The sequence below is a fragment of the Pleurodeles waltl genome, chromosome 8 (assembly GCF_031143425.1).
Source record: "Pleurodeles waltl isolate 20211129_DDA chromosome 8, aPleWal1.hap1.20221129, whole genome shotgun sequence".
Lineage (NCBI taxonomy): Eukaryota > Metazoa > Chordata > Amphibia > Caudata > Salamandridae > Pleurodeles > Pleurodeles waltl.
This window is the reverse complement of record NC_090447.1, coordinates 1,312,814,477-1,312,832,035: the sequence shown is the minus strand read 5'-3', so window position 1 is coordinate 1,312,832,035 and position 17,559 is coordinate 1,312,814,477.

Here is a 17,559-nt window from a genome sequence, read left to right as displayed (position 1 = left end):
ACTCATCAGTCCTTATCTATTATTCATTCTACCTCTCCTGACTTCTCATTCCTGAGCCGTTCCTTTCTGCTCCGCTCCTCATTCTTTCTTTCACTTCTGCCATGCTTAAGATCCAATTTAAATGTTGGCAGAGAGGGAATGGTGGTTCCTGTCAATGCTTGAAATGATCACCAGGCTGTTAGACATTTTAAAATTTGGCAATCAGCACCTCTGTGGGGCTAATTTACTCTGTCACTCTGGCGGAGAGCAGGGAGACCGTCAAACTATAAATGAGGCCCTAGCTGCCCTTCTTCTGGTTCTCACTTTTTACCTCACCCCTTCCTCCTCCACCCTCAATCCTCATCCATCACTATCAATCAGCCATCATCCATTCCCCATACACATCATGTCTCACCTCTCACCCCATCACATCCCTCACTCTTCATCACTCAACATATGTTTTAATGTTTCATCGCTCACCCCTCATCCCACAGTTGTCTCTCCACATCTCTCATCCTTTATTCCATCTCTTTATTTCTCACTATTCTACTCACTCTTCAGCACTTATTTCTCACACACACTTCATTCTTCACCTCATCTTCTTTCCTCATCCCTCACTGCTCATACCTTCCTTCTGAGAAAATAATGCAATGAACAACTGGTGAAACCTTAAAACGTATACCACACTGTCCATTGTAGGACATGCAGATCATTTTCATCTCATGTCTCAGTTCTCTTTCCTCATTCCGTACCCTCTTGCACTCACTCCTCTTTCTTCGCTTGCCATACTTATTTAATCAATCATCATTCCTCTTTAATGCTCAGCCCTGATATCTAAATCCTCATCCTTAATTTCTCATTTGTTAGCTCTCATCCCTCACTTTTATTTACTCCTTCCTCCAGTCTCACTCCTCAATCCTCACTTCTCAACGTTTATCTCATCCCTCACTCTCCATCTCCTTCTCCCTCAGTCCTCATGACTTAATTCTCAACCCTTGTTCCTTTCTCCTAATTCCTCATTGACTCACCCACTTCCCTCACTCTTCATCCCTCATTCCACACTCTAAACTCAATTTCTTACTCTACAGCCCTGATTCATCACTGTTCACTCATCCTCTCTTCAATTTTGACACTGGACAAACTATGGGCCTAATTTATAAGGCCCTAGTGGCACACTGAGCCACTGGAATGTCATTTTTTTTATACTCCAGTGGCGCAGTGTGCCGGCCCATATATACAAGGCCACGCAAAGCCACCTTGCATGACTTTTCATGGCCTTGTAACTATGGACCTCTTTCATGCATAACTTCATGAAAGAAGTGTTTCATGGCTGTTCCCACGCAACACCCAGGGAACCAGAAGGAATCTGACGCATTACCAGATTTACAAGTATGGGAATGCGTCAGATTCTTATGCCAGCTCAGGGGTGGTTTAAGAATGATGCAATGGGGAGAAATATCTTTATTTGGAAAACACCTCTCGTGATTGATTTTGTGCAGAAAGGTGTTCCTTCCTGCCCTTTCCTAGTTCTCTATATTCACCCCATATTTCTCACTCATCATGCCTCACTTCTCCATCATTCTTCATCCCTCACTGAAGCCTCACCAATGAATCTTCAGGCCTCAGCTCTCACACTTCATCTCTCATTCTTTATTTCTCATCTCTCACTCCTCATCCATCATTCCTCACTCCTCATCCTTCAGACGTGCAGTACCTAATCCCTTTCAAGACATCATCATTGCTCACTTTTTATTCCTCATTTATCTCCTCTCATTCTTTAGCCCTCAGCCCTTAAACCTTATCTGACACACATCACTCCACGCTCCTCCAGCCTCATCTGCCAATCCCATTCCTCATAACGCAGCTTCCATGTCTCACTTCCACTCCCTTATTCCTCTGTAGTCACTCCTTATCTCTTGCACCTCATAGCTTATTTTTCTTCCCTCACACTCCGTTCATTCTTCCTCAACACTTACCCCTAATTGCTGATTCTATACCTCTTGCGTTTCACCTTTTCTTTTCGCTTTGCTTCATGAGTGGAATTGACAAACGGGCAGTGGCTTGCACAGCCATCATGGTGGACATGCCTTAGGTGAGCCCCGCTACATACCCCTTTTATCTGGCAATTATCCGCTTCAGCAACCACCATCGCACGCTATTGACTACCAACACACCTCACTCATGTGGGTCGACATCTGAGAATTCCAGCTGCTGTTACGAGGGGCCTGAAATAGGCACCACTGCCCATGGTCACGGCGCCACCAGGACTGGCACTCGCTTCGGAAGTGCGGGCGCTATCCGGAGGGCTCACGCTAGCGCTGTGGATTTGCGGATAATTGCAGGCGCACTCCGGGGGTGGATGTTCAGCCGGATGTATGCACTGAGGTGTGCGGAGGAGAGTGCCACAACTGGGGTTCCTGGAGAACACTGACGGTGGGCGCACTGCGCCTACCATGCATGCAGGCCCTGAGATCTGGATACGGCCGGTGGGTGGGGAAATGCCAGGCCTTGTGGGGTCGGCGGCAGTGCAGCTCAGTCAGGGCTGCGTCTTGGGGCTGTGTCAGAGAGGAGGTGTGCTGCTCCCAGGGGCTGTCACTCTGCAGTTTGCGCTGGTGCAGATTGGGCTGCTGAGGTGCTGGTGGGCCCTTGGGCGGGGCCTGCTGCATGCGATCCCTGCCTCAGCCTGACTTGAGAGGTGGGTATGCTTGGGGACATGCTGCTGGTGCGCTGTTCTGCCTTGGACCTGCCACGAGGCTCACCACTCTCAGTTGAGATGGCACTATCATGGGGAGCCTGAAAATACCCCACACGTCAATAAGGAGAATGCCTCACAGACGTATGAGAGAGCGATAGCTGCAATTGTGTACTCCTGGCCCTTTCTCACCAGGTTCGTACAGAGTACAAGTTTGTTGTCTCCCGAAACGAGAATAGAGGCTTTCCATGTGACGGTCACTCGGAAATAAGCGAGGATAGAGCGCGATTGTATTACGGAGGATTCATCCGATACGAACAGTTACTCCTTCATATTTAAAAAAAAAAGATTTCTGGAAAGACAACTGCAGAAACAAACAAAAAAAGAAGACACTGTGTCTGATGTCCTGAGGAGGCCAAAAAACGAAAAGGTTGAAACGTGTCGACCATGTTTTGGAGGAATGTTAGGAAAATTTTGGAGCAATGGAATAAGGAAAATAAAGTGGTATCGTCCACAATTACTGGGAGTTATCACCCCTGAAAGGAAAACGATAGCAAGCATCATTACCTCATGATATAAGACTGCTTGCCACAGGATGGTTTAGCAGCTTTTTCTATATAAAAGACTGATTCCAGTGCTTTGAACTATTCTGTAGATTGATTTCAGTACTTTGTACTATTTGTTTTTATTGATAGATTTTCTTTATTTTTGTATTGTGTCATGTGTTTTAGTTTAAGAATGACATGTATCATATGTATTATAGTATTCACGCAACTCCACTTTATTTGATAGGAGTAGAAGAGAGAGAGACACAAAAATACTGAGAATTATTAAAAATACATTTTGGACAACAATTATCCACAATGATTAATTGATGTTTTCATTGTAAATTTGCTAAATATTTATCCTCATTGTATATGGAGAATGGTTTATTGAACCTTTCTCACCAGTGGGCATAATCAAGGATCTCCACTGCGGCCTAGACTGCCCATTGTGGCGTTCAACACTTAAATGTAATGTTTAACATTAAACACAGTGACTGTAACTAACAGGGATGCATGTGCTGCTGTGCCAGGAACGGCTATGTGGCTCAAGCAAGCGGAGCCTTGCTCTGGAAGTGTCTTCAGTCTCACAGAGCCTGTGATAATCACCTGAGGATTCAGCCCACAAACCACCATGCCAAGTACACTCTCCAGTGAATGGCTATCGTTGATTTGCCTTCTTGAGTGGGACAACGATTACCACATAAATAGAGATCTGGGACTGCTTGTGGTCCTAGTTGAAGTTGTGTTCTCATGTCCAGCTGGACTGTAGGAAGGTTACAGGCATAATGGGATGCCTACGTATGGGAATACAAACGGCACCACCTAAAAGCACTACTGAACATAACAAACTGCTAGATGGCAATGACCCTGCTGAATCACCTACTTCCCCACTGTCACTCAGCGAAAAGCTAGATGCCGTTCTTGCGGTGGTAGAAAAAATTAGCTTGGTATTGGACTCCACGCACACATTCCTGGAAAGTAAAATTGATGTGATCACAATGAACTTAATGCTACTACACGCACATCACCACAAACTGGCCGATAAGGTACACATCGCTGAACTAATGGCTGGGGAGCTGCAACCAAAGACACATTAACTTGAATCTTCAATGCGCCTCATGGCAGACCGAGTAAGCATACTGGAGCGTCGCATGGAGCATGCAGAAGGCTGCTCTTGCAGCAACAATGTCTGCATGGTGGGACTTCCAGAGGGAACGGAGGGATCCAATGCGGTTGCACATGTGGAGCAATGGCTGAGACGAATGATACCGGCAGACGCTGTCTCGCAATTATTCTCGGTGGAGTGCCCCACCGAGTACCGGCGTGCCACCTGCCGCTGGGTGCTGGCCCCTGACCTCTGTTGTTCCACCTGTTACATTATAAAGACAGGGATGCTGTGTTACGTGAGACACGAAAATTACAAGAGATTTCAGTTGACAATGCCAAGATTATCTTCTTCCCAGATTGTACTATAATGGTACAGAAAATATGCAGCTCTTTCCTAGAAGTAATGCGTCAACTTTGCGAACTAAACATCAAGTACATCCTCCTCTTTCCCGCATTACTTAGCGTAATAGCAGAAGGGAATACAGCAGGACACTCGACTGATGGGCAAGTGACATGGCCGGGCGTGAGATCCCAGAATGAATCATCATCTGCATTCCGACGAGGCACCCAAACCCACAGTGGCTCACTCACTAAATGACAACTGTACCAGATATGGAACAGGTCATAAAAGAGAGGCAGCAGGCCTTACAGTCCACAACAGCGTTAAGTGAGAATAGCAGGGGCTTGGACCTCGATGAAGAAATGAGTAAATCCCTAAGAACAAATGGCTACTCTCCTGCTTGCCCTTCTCAAACAGACTCAAAAGAGCTTCCTGAAGCCATGGCACAAACATCTCATGACATTATCTAAACTCTAGAATGCTGTAATGTTCCTGGTTGTCATTGTAACTGTGAGTCCAGGGATACCAGTTGAGACAGCCGCCATTGTCACATTGAAATTATGCATACTCTATACTTTACTGTGGGCATGCCGTAAATGTATTATTTCCTCCTCAGCCAAACATGTGCGGAGTCTCAGGGGTGGACCAGTTACCACGCCCGATCCTGGATCAACAGGTTGATACTGGCAGTTGTGTTGATGATGTACTGTGGATGGTGCTCATCCTACTAATATGGAAAAATTATTTTATCTCCTTAGTTGTGCAGGGTAACGAGGTGTTGGTTGCCTAGCCTCCTTCCCCCATCAGCATGCTCAAAGCTGCTCACTTCCTACTAAGGGTATTTCTTCACAGATCTGGCGGAAAACACGTTGTTTTTCTGCTCCATTGGAATTCATAGCTAAATGCTGGGGCTGCCGGTGGCCTCCTGGGCAGCTGGGCTGGGGCTAGCGGTGGTCTCAGGGGCAGCTGGGCTGGGGCTGGCGGTGGCCTCCTGGGCAGCGGGGATGATGGCGGTCTTCTCTGCCGTGCTGCTCTTCCCAGACTTGCCGGGTTTCTTGTGGCCCTTCCCCGCCTTGGAAGGTGTCCCAGCTGACTCCACACTCCCAAGGGGACTCCTGGGAGCGGCTTTGGTGGCTGGAGTCTTCCCCCTCTCCTGCCGGGCACTGGCCAACTTCTGATGCTTCACAGGTGGGGGACTGTCTGTGTTGTGGCTCCGTGCCACACTGGCTGTCCTGGTGGCCAGTGCACTCCACATGTCCCGGAGATGTTGTGGCTGAGGTGCAACTTCGGGACCTATGAGATGGACGGGGTGGGAGAGGTGTGGGAAAAAGGTCAAGGGTGGACAGGAAAAGTTTTTGGGACACACTGGGACGGGTAGCTGGAGGGGGTTTGGGAGTGGAGGAAGAGGTGGTGGTAGTAGGAGGTGTACGTTTGGTGACTTTGGGTGAAGGTGCATGCGCTGGAGGCTGTCGTGAGGTGGATGGCTGTTGGGTGGGTGTGTGCCTGCGTTTGTGTATCTTGGGAGGGGGCGTCTCAGACACACTGGGAGAGGACACAAGGGACGTGTGAATGGTAGTGGGGATGGTGACTGCACGTGAGCGGGGTGTGCTGGTGGGTGTGCTGGTGAGGGACATAGTGGCTGTAGAGGTAGTGCATGCAGTGTGAGTGTAGACGACACTGGGAGGGAGGAGGGAGACGACGACGAGGGGGACACAGTGGAGGCAGTGGATGTTGGTGTGTCTGCATGTGTGTGTTGCTTGCGTGAGTGCTTGTGGGATGTGTGGTGCTTATGTTTGCCTGAGCGTCCCTTGTGTGTTGAGGTGTGTACAGGCTGGTCTGATGGTGTGCTTGGGATAGGCAGAGGTACAGGGGATTGGGTCTGGGTGGAGGAAGTTGGAGGGGGGAGGCTAGAGACAGGAACAATGGCTGCCATCAGTGCTGAGGCCAGAGTCTGCAAAGCTCGGTGAAGGGCCGCCTGACCAGAATGAATGCCCTCCAGGAATGCATTTGTTTGTTGCAACTGCCTTTCTACACCCTGGATGGCATTCAAAATGGTAAACTGCCCAACAGTGAGGGACCTGATAATGTCAATGGCCTCCTCACTGAGGGCAGCAGGGGTGACTGGGGCAGGGCCTGGGGTGCCTGGGGCAAAGGTGATGCCCACCCTCCTGGGTGAGCGGGAATGGGGTGAAGGCTGAGGGGCTGCTGGGAGGGCGTTGCTGGTAGGGGGGGTGGCGGCTGTGCCTGTAGATGCGGGGGCACAGATGTTGCCGCCACAACAAGGGAGCTCCCATCAGAGGACGAATCCGTGTCGCTGGTGTCAGCTCATGTCCCCGCCGTGGAGCTCCCCTCGCCCTCCATCACACTGGTGAATTCCAAGTCCATAGTCTCACCCTCCAGGGACATGTGGGATTCAGCTCCCTCGTGCTCCGGTGCCACTGCTCCTCCGCCTGATGATGCTAATGCACACAAAAACAGGGAGACCACAAAAAGGGGGGGGGAGACAGAAGAAAGACATGTTGAGTGCATGGATTACCGCTACCGTTGGTGGACACGACAGACACAGAAGCCCCCTGCACTACGCCGCGCTCTTGGCCTCCACTGTTCAATTCCTGGGAAATGGCCTACAAGGCTATGGACGACATCTGCACACATAGATGACACAGGGGCATGAATAGCTGTATTTGGCACTTTACAGAGGTGGGCTGGGGTGCCACGTGGCCAACCTTACGGAGGGGCCTTGCCTACGGATCTCGCCCTGGCCTAGGGAAATGCACAGCCCTCCTCCCCCACCCAGACAACTCCACTGCGCGCAAAGTCAGGAGAATGAGAGTGTACTCACCCCCTTGTGTCTGCTGTGATGACCTCAAGTGCCCATCCAAATCCGGGTAGGCCACCACCAGGATCCTGAACATCAGGGGGATCATGGTGCGACGGGCATCCCTCCCACGTTGGGAGGCCATCCCCAGCTGAGCCTCCGCCGTCTTCTTGCTCCAGCGGCGAATGTCCTCCCATCTTTTCCAGCAGTCGGTGCTCCGTCTGTGGTAGACCCCCAGGGTCCGGACGTCCTTGGTGATGGCACGCCAAATATCTTTCTTCTGGTGGGCGCTGACCTACATGAAATGTACAGAGGAAAAAGAGAAGTTATTACCAACTGCACCGTCAAAGTGATTGGCCCCCATCCCTACCCTTGCCATGTGGCACATGCATTCACCGTCTTTCATGCATGCAGCACTCTGCCCCCTTCCTTCTTACATCCAGCCCTCTCCACACAGGCATAGCCCATACAACATGCTCCCTGTGTATTTACCTGTTTGTCTGGAGGACCGTAAAGTAGGTTGTACTGGGGCCCACGAGTTTCTCCAACTCCTCTGATGTGAAGGCAGGGGCCCTTTCCCCAGACGCACAAGCCATTGTCTCTTCCAGACCGAGGTCACAGCAGCACTTGCAGTGTAGGTCCTCTCCTGTTGAAGATCAGGTATCGAGTGATTGAACAGATAGAAAATAGCGGTCACGTCCGCGGCGGTGCGTACTGTCACCGCCGGCGTACATCGTCATTGGCTCCTGGGACCCATAGGGTCCAATGTTAACCAATGCAGCATTGCGCCGCGGTCTTCGACCGCCTACCGCAACGGTGTACAACACCAGCGCAGTTACCTCACATCCTATTGTCCCACTTTAGAGGTCAAGCAGCCGCCATTTCGGGGGCCCACATGGCTTAATTTTCAACTGCGTCACACATACCTAGGCCTAGACTCAACACACATACAGGCCACCTTTTGTGTATGGATGGTGTTCTGTGTAAGCTGTGGGCACGTACCTCTGAGTTGGTTGACTCTGTGCTCGCTGTTGTCCTTCATAGGCACCGTCCGCTGGGACATGTGAGGAGATGGCGGCATCCTCCGGTGTACCGACCGTTGGTGGACCTGTCGACAATGGAGGAGCGACATTTGATAATCACCTACAGGCTTGACCGTGCCACTATCCAGGAACTGTGTACCCAGTTGGAGCCAGACCCGATGTCAGCAATCTGCCATCCCACAGGAATCCCCCCTCAAGTGCAGGTACTGTCAGTGCTCCATTTTCTTGCAAGTGCCTCTTTTCATACAACTGTGGCCATGGCATCAGGGATGTCCCAGCCTATGTTTTCCAACGTATTGTCCAGAGTGTTGTCTGTCCTTCTGAAACACAAGCAGAGCTACATCGTTTTCCCTCAGGTGGAGGATTTGCCTACAGTGAAAGGTGATTTCTATGCTGAGGGACATATCCCCAACATCATAGGTGTCATTGATGGGACCCATGTGGCTTTGGTCCCCCCCCCACAGGAGTGAACAGGTGTACAGAAACCGGAAGAGTTATCATTCTATGAATGTACAGATGGTATGTTTGGCAGACCAGTACATCTCCTATGTGAATGCCATGTTCCCTGGCTCAGTGCATGACGCCTACATCCTGCGGAATAGCAGCATCCCTTATGTGATGGGTCAACTCCAGAGGCACCGTGTGTGGGTATTAGTTGAGCACATGGAAGCAAGTCATTGGGAATGGTTGTCTGGGTCTGGGGTTATCCCTCCAGGTTAGTGTGTTTCTAACAGTTGTCCCTCGCCATTTGCAGATGACTCTGGTTACCCCAACCTGTCATGGCTACTGACCCCAGTGAGGAATCCCAGGACCAGGGCAGAGGAACGCTACAATGAGGCCCATGGGTGAACTAGGAGGGTGATCGAGTGGACCTTCGGCCTCCTGAAGGCCAGGTTCAGGTGCCTCCATATGACAGGTGGATCCCTATTCTACTCACCAAAGAAGGTGTGCCAGATCATCGTGGCCTGCTGTATGCTTCACAACTTGGCTTTGCGACGCCAGGTGCCTTTTCTCCAGGAGGATGGTCCGGATTGCGGTGTTGTTGCAGCTGTGGAGCCTGTGGACAGTGATGAGGAGGAAGCAGAGGAAGAAGACATGCACAACAGGGACTCAGTGATCCTGCAATATTTCCAGTGAGACACAGGTAGAAATCCAAACCTGCCTACTACATGTACTTTGACACTGCTACCTCTCTCATGTCTGACGTTTTCACCCAGTGTATGGTCACTGAGTTGTCACTTTCCCTTACGATTTCACAGATGTGGGTCCCACTGTGTGACATCTGCTTAGATTCCTCATGGACTAGAGCTGTGTGACATAGGTATGTTGACATTACTATTTAAAAAACATTTTAGCACTATAATTGCTAATGTACTATTTCGAAATCACAGACAGACTCCAGATCGTTTTGTGCTTTAGGTGTGTTTATTTAAATGCTCAATATTGGAGGGGGTAGTGAAATGGTGAGGGGTGATGGCGGAGGAGTGTCCATGGCAGAGTCCAGTCTATTAGTCTCACAGGTGCATTGCCCATATGGGCATAGGAAGTGGAGCTGGGGCAGTTTAATTATGGACAGGGTGACAAAGTGGGACAGTAGGATGAAAATCAGGGTGGTCTCATTTCTTGGCGGGGGTCTTGGCATCGTGCTCTGTCTTTGTCCTGGATCTCAGGGACCGTTTGCAGGGTGGTTCTCCCTCTGCAGGGGGTGGGGTGCTGGTGTGGTGGTCCTGTGGCGGGGCATCCTGTCCACTAGCGCCGGCGGAGGTGGTGGGCAGTTCATCGTCCATTCTAGTGTCAGGGGCCCCTTGTAGTGCCACAGTGTCCCTCCTGGTGTTGAGTAGTTCCTTCAGCACCCCTACGATGGTGCCCAGGGTGGAGCTGATGGTTCTGAGTTCCTCCCTGAAGCCCATATACTGTTCCTCCTGCATGCGCTGGTTCTCCTAAAACTTGGCCAGTACCGTTGCTATCGTCTCCTGGGAGTGGTGGTAGGCTCCCATGATGGAGGAGAGGGCCTCGTGGAGAGTGGGTTCCCTTGGCCTGTCTGCCCCCTGTCGCACAACAGCCCTCCCAGTTCCCCTGTGTCCCTCGGCCTCCGTCCCCTGGACCATGTGCCCACTACCACTGCCCCCTGTTGTTGTTGGGGTGGTGGGTTATCCTGGGTTCCCTGTAGTGGTGGACACACAGCTGCTTGACGTGTCCTGGGGACGGAGGTATGGGCCCGCTGGGTGGGTGCTGTGCGGGTGTTTCCAGAGGGGGGAAGGTCTGTGGTGGCCTGTGCCTGTGTGAGGGGAACCGACTGTCCAGAGGTCCCCGATGGTCCGGGCTGGTCGCCTAGATCCAGTTGGACAGAGGTGCTGTCATCACTGTGGGCCTCTTCTGTTGGTGGTGTGGACATGTGTGGACCCTCCTGTCCGGTGACGTTGGGTAGGGGTCCTGCAGGGGTATAAAAGGATGTTTATTAAATCTGTGTGTGTAATGGTGTGCAATGGGTGGGTGACCGTGTACCCCAGTGCTAGCATTCCTGTGTGGGAGCTTGTGTGATGATGGTTTAGGGGGGTGTATGGGTATGTGCAGTGGGCATGCTTTGGTGACGGGCTTCCATGCTTTGTTGTTGCATGCAGGGCTTGGTGTTGGGATGTGTGGTTTGTGATGTTGGGACATATGTGAGGAGTTGGGGTGCTGGGGTGAGGGTGAGGGTGGGGGTATGTGATAGCATGCAGGTAGGGTGGGAGATGTAATAGTAAAGCTTTGACTTACCAGAGTCCATTCCTCCACCTACTCCTGCGAGCTCCTCAGGATGCAAATTCGCCAAGACCTGCTCCTCCCATGTTGTTAGTTGTAGGGGAGGGGGTGGGGATCCGCCGCCAGTCCGCTGAACCGCCAGGTGGTGTCTTGAGACCACGGAATGCACCTTCCCCCGTAGGTCGTTCCACCTCTTCCTGATGTCCTCCCGATTTCTTGGGTGTTGTCCCACTGCGTTGACCATGTCCACTATTCTTCTCCATAGCTCCTTCTTCCTAGCTATGGAGGTGTGCTGCACCTGTGATCCGAATAGCTGTGGCTCTACCCGGACGATTTCCTCCACAATGACCCTGAGCTCCTCCTCTGAGAACCTGCTTTGTATTTGCCGTGCCATGGGGTGTTGTAGGTGATGTGTGGGGTGGAGTGTGTGGTGATTAGTATGGTGATATGTAGTGGTGTGTTGTGTGAGGTGCGTGGAAGTTGTGTGGGTGATGGTGTTGTGTGCCTGTGGATGCTGTTGTTCTTGCTGGTGGTGTCTCTCTCTGGCCTTCTTTCTGAATTTTTTGTCGTGGGGGTTTGTGGGTGATGTGGGTGTGTGTTTTATATTGTAATGGGTGTGTGGGAGTGGTGTGTGTATGTGTATCAGGTGTGTGTATTTTGAATTGTCCAATGTGGCTGTGTTTTGTAAGAGTGTGTGTATTTTGAGCGCGGCGGTGTGTACTGCCAATGGAATACCGCGGTTGAAAGACCACCACGTGGATTCGTGTGTCGTGATAGTGTGGGCGTATTTCTGTTGGCGTGACGGTGTCGGTTTTGTTTTTGCCAGTTTATCACTGACCTTTGGTGGTGTGGAGGACTTGTGTGGGTGTCTGACTTTTGGCGGATTCCGAGATGTGGGTCATAATAGCTGTGGCGGATTTCCGCGAACGCGGCGGGCTGTTGGAGGTCTTCTGCACTGCAGTAAGATTCTTTTACCGCCAATGTTGTAATGACCGCCTTGATGTCTAAGTGAGGCTTTAGTTTTGTGAGGTGGAAGGCCCAGGGTATAAGTGAATGTGAGTGCACCTGTTTCCAATAAAGCGGCCTTTTACACACAACAAGCCTGTGAGATGTCCTTCTTCCCCAAGGAGGCCCCGGGGGGGACTGCCGAAGAATGAGGTCTCCCCCCCGGGATGTTTGGGGAAGTGGCATAGTCCACGGGCGCCGTTGGGCGCCTTTTGGGCGCCTTTTGGGCTTTGTGGTGGCGGGTATTTAAGCCTGCCATTTTAGGTGTCGGCACCATTTTGTTTGTGGCGACACGGTGGCCGGTGGTAGGGGATTTTGTGTCCCTGCCCTCCCTCCCTGGGCTATGTCTGGTGTTAAAGGGTATTTTTTCTTGTAAGGGTTAGGCTGGGTAGGCCTTCTTTTTGGATAGAGGTGCACGGGGGCAAGTTTATTGTATTTTTTGCTGAGGAACAGGTGCAAGCGGGGATGGGGCCAGATCACAGGAATATGACAACAGGGAAGGACGGCAGGGCCGACCACATACTTGCAGGTGGAAAGGGAGTGGAGGATAGCAGGATAATTAGGACAGATAGTTGGACTTTAGGAGACTAGTAACGTAGACGTTTGGATTATGACAAGGACATTTACAGTCAGAAGATTAATAGGACATGCGGTCTATAGTAAGGGGAGGGGGGTGGGAGGGGTAAGGGTGGGCTGGGAGAGAGGTGGTAGGAAACTTGATGTCTAGTGAGGCTTTAGTTTTGTGAGGCGGAAGGCCCAGGGTATAAGTGAATGTGAGTGCACCTGTTTCCAATAAAGCGGCCTTTTACACACAACAAGCCTGTGAGATGTCCTTCTTCCCCAATTTAGAATTTACCAGTACATTTTCTATTTCTACCAGGAAGCAGGAATGACTGGGACCAAGGAAGGACAGCCAGAGTGGAAGCTTCTAACACTAACGTGCTACTCCATCATTTCCATACCAGGCTGGACAGAGCTGAGGACATCCTTACAGCAAGTCTTTACAGGGAAGCAACTAACCCGGTTATTCATCCTTCTGGAGTCCTTGTTCGCTGGGAGGAGCACTAAGAAGCAACATGGAGCTGGAGAAAGGATATGTACGGGGAAAACATACACCGCGCAGCCCCAGAAAGATCGTGGTTCGGGGGGGGAGATGACTGAGAGAAAGACAGTGACGTCAGGATTCATGAACTGTATGAGTGCAGTTTAATTGTACTTTTCTCGTTTTTTATCAGTTGCCTTAGAAGCGTCATTGTGATTTTTCAACATTGTTTCCGCCGATTTATCATACTTTGGCGGCAAAAAAATGAAAAGTCTCCTGCAACTTTTTCACATATTTTCCCCCTACTTTAGATTGACGGTTAGATTTAAATTAATTACAATTTAACAGGGGAAATTACACCTCTGCAGCGCAGCGTGCCGAAATAAAACAAGTTTGGTGAGGGGAGGGGAACTGGGGTCTATAATGCAGAGAAATGGGAAATTGGGAGGAGATTTGAAAAGCAGCAAGCGAAAGGAGAGGATGTGGTGTAAAGGCCAGAGCTGCTGGCTTTGGCTCTGAGGAATCGGGTTTGAGTCTCGGCGTTAATTGCAAGTTGACACTATAGGTCCTGGCAAAAGTGTCGGTGGCCATGGTACTTAAAGATACAGTGGCGTGCTGCGCAGCAACAACTTTTACAAAAAAAAAAAGAGTTTGCACCAACAATATATGAGAAGAGTGGAAGGAAACTGTAGTTGAGTGGTGCTCTTCTACGAAAAAGGGAAGTGACATATGTAGGAGGCTGGCCTGGTTTGTAGTGAGTACCAAGGGGTACTTACACTCTGCACCAGGTCCAGGTATCCCTTATTAGTGTAGAAGAGGTGTCTACTCCTCCCCAGCCCTGACACCTTTTTCCAAAGGGGGAGGGTGTAACACCCTCTCTCTGAGGAAGTCCTTTGTTCTGTCTTCCTGGGCCAAGCCTGGCTGGACCCCAGGAGGGCAGAAACCTGTCTGAGGGGTTGGCAGCAGCTGCAGTGAAACCCCAGGAAAGGCAGTTTGGCAGTACCCGGGTTCTGTGCTAGAGACCCGGGGGATCATGGAATTGTCTCCCCAATGCCAGAATGGCATTGGGGTGACAATTCCATGATCTTAGACATGTTACATGGCCATGTTCGGAGTTACCATTGTGACGCTATACATAGGTAGTGACCTATGTATAGTGCACGCATGTAATGGTGTCCCCGCACTCACAAAGTCCGGGGAATTTGCCCTGAACAATGTGGGGGCACCTTGGCTAGTGCCAGGGTGCCCACACACTAAGTAACTTAGCAACCAACCTTTACCAGGTAAAGGTTAGACATATAGGTGACTTATAAGTTACTTAAGTGCAGTGGTAAATGGCTGTGAAATACCGTGGACACCCAGGCTGCAGTGGCAGGCCTGTGTAAGAATTGTCAGAGCTCCCTATGGGTGGCAAAAGAAATGCTGCAGCCCATAGGGATCTCCTGGAACCCCAATACCCTGGGTACCTCAGTACCATATACTAGGGAATTATAAGGGTGTTCCAGTATGCCAACATGAATTGGTGAAATTGGGCAGTAGCCTGTTAGTGACAATTTGTGAAGAGAGAGCATAACCACTGAGGTTCTGGTTAGCAGAGCCTCAGTGAGACAGTTAGGCATCACACAGGGAACACATAGATATAGGCCACAAACTTATGAGCACTGGGGTCCTGGCTAGCAGGGTCCCAGTGACACATAACAAACATACTGAAAACATAGGGTTTTCACTATGAGCACTGGGCCCTGGCTAGCAGGATCCCAGTGAGAAAGTGAAAAACACCTGACATATACTCACAAACAGGCCAAAAATGGGGGTAACAAGGCTAGAAAGCGGCTACTTTCTCACAACATATTGCTGCATGGACCACTTAGGAGGCAGCAAAGAGGAATGACACTGGACTAAACCAATAGTATAAGCAGGCGTGAGCAAAGTCCTTTCTTCAATACAATAGGTCTTCCAGATACCACATGCATGCTGCCTAGGGTCTATCTAAAAAAGGAAGGTTTGGGCCTGGCAAGTAGGTACACTTGCCCGGTCGAAGTGGCAGTTTAAAACTACACTCACAGGCTTTGCAGTGGCAGGCTTGAGGCATGTTTGAAAGTCTACTGTAGTGGGTGGCACAGCCAGTGCTACAGGTCCACTAGTAGAATGTAATTTACAGAACACATATAGAAACTGCACTAGGGTCTTGGAGGTAAATTAAATATGCTACTAATTCTCATTTCTTTGTATTTCAACACTTATTTTATTTGACCTCTTGCTGAATTTGTTCTAGTTTTCATAAATGTATAGCTTTCTGGGATCCACCATGGGTTTCACACCTATTTCTACTACAAACTCGAAAGCAGTTGAAAGTACAAAAAGTAGGAAAAAATGGGCTATCTCCCAGCAGAATGCTAAAACTGTGGTAAAAAATAAATGGTTTTCTGAGTCAAGTCTACCTGTCCCTAATAGCTGGGAAGATGGTGATTTTAGCATTGCAAACTTTTTGTTGATGCCGTTTGCAGCAACAAAAAAAATGATACACTTTCTTCGGCAGCACGTTTCCCCCCAAAAAATAAACTTTAGCTATATTTTGGCTAATTTCTTGGTTCCCTTCAGGGGAATCCACCAACCCTGGGTATCTTTAGAGTACCCTAGATGTTGGAAAAAAGTACACAAATGTAACATGAATAGCTTACGTGGACAAAAAGTTATGGAGGCCTAAGCGCCAACTACTCCAAATAGCCAAAAAAGTCTTAGCACTGAGTGGAGACTAGGCTGAGCAGTGAAGGGGTTAGGTAAATCACAAACACCATAAGCACCTGTTGCTAGTGCTGACTAGTGTGTATGGTGATATGAATTAAATCAGAATATACCAAAAGCCCTAACCTTGATATATATTTATTCACAATCCGTCAATCACAGTAGTTGTGACATCTGTCATTCTGAATCAACTGATTCTCATGCGGTCAGCTGACAGTCAAAGAAGGTTTGATGTGTTTTTTATGTGTTTAGCTCTGTGGCCATTAACTATGCAAGGCAGAGGCTTCTTAAGCTGAACCAGGACCCTTGTCAACCTTGGATAAAACATAATTCAAATGCCAATCCTATTCTTCAGTTCACTGCTCCACATGCTCCTATTCCTACTCCTGAGGTGAACCTGAGATGTACATATTCCCACTTTGGCAGTCTTTGTTACTTCAGAAAGTTATTCTTGGGATGTTCCTAAATTTCATCACCAAGCTCACTTTACATGCACACCACATACGTACACATTCTCCTAAACCATGGTGGACTTTCTTGTATTTTCTCTTGTAGAAGAGTAGATGGTTCTTTCCTGGGGATCTCTTCAGCCAAAAGCAATGACTACAACGTGTACCAGTGCATCGCCATTTTGAAGTAGTCAGTCTTGTATATAATAACACCCACTACCTGCTTGTTGGATAAATAACTCATGGAGAGAGGAAAAACATCATGATTTGTATATATTTTGGGCCCAACTCACAAAGGTAAAATTAGACTAAGCACCTGATTTAGAAGTCAGCATAGGGAAATACTTTGTCGGAAATGTTATGAATATCCTGTTCCCTGTATTACAATCCCATTCTATCCTATCGGGATCGTAATACTTAGGAAAGGCTATCCATCACGTTTGTGACAGAGTATTCCCTCTGTGACATTAAATCAGGCCCTAAAAGTCTAACTTTACTACTTTTGATATGCACAAAAGGACTTACGAGTCCTATCTTTATGATAGGCAGACGTTCCGCACTTGGGGTGTAATCTCTGCACTAGGGGTGGAAACTCCACACTTGGGATGGAGTGACTGTAATTTAATTCACCTGCAGAAAATTAATGTCACCTGCAACCCATGCATTACAAACCACATAAAAGCAGCAAACAACGAAAGCTATGCCTGCCTTTACTGCACCTTACCATCACCATGCTACATGTGAGGAGGAAGAACTACACCAACGAGGAGACCAATAACATTGTAACCTTTGTAGTGGGGAACTACAAAAAACTGCATGGTCTAACTCCTTACCTCAGAGGTGCAACACAGCAGACAGCCCTGTGGCGGCAGTTTTTTTTGTAGTCAGTGTATGGGGGGGGAATGTCTGGTCTATCACAGCCATCAAAAAGAAGTGGCAGGATGAGAGGAGGTGTTTGAAGGAGAAATTTACCAGGATACAGGTGGCCAGGGCTCTCCCGGGGGGACAAACTGGAACCCGTCTCCATCTCACCCCACTTGACAAAGATGTTC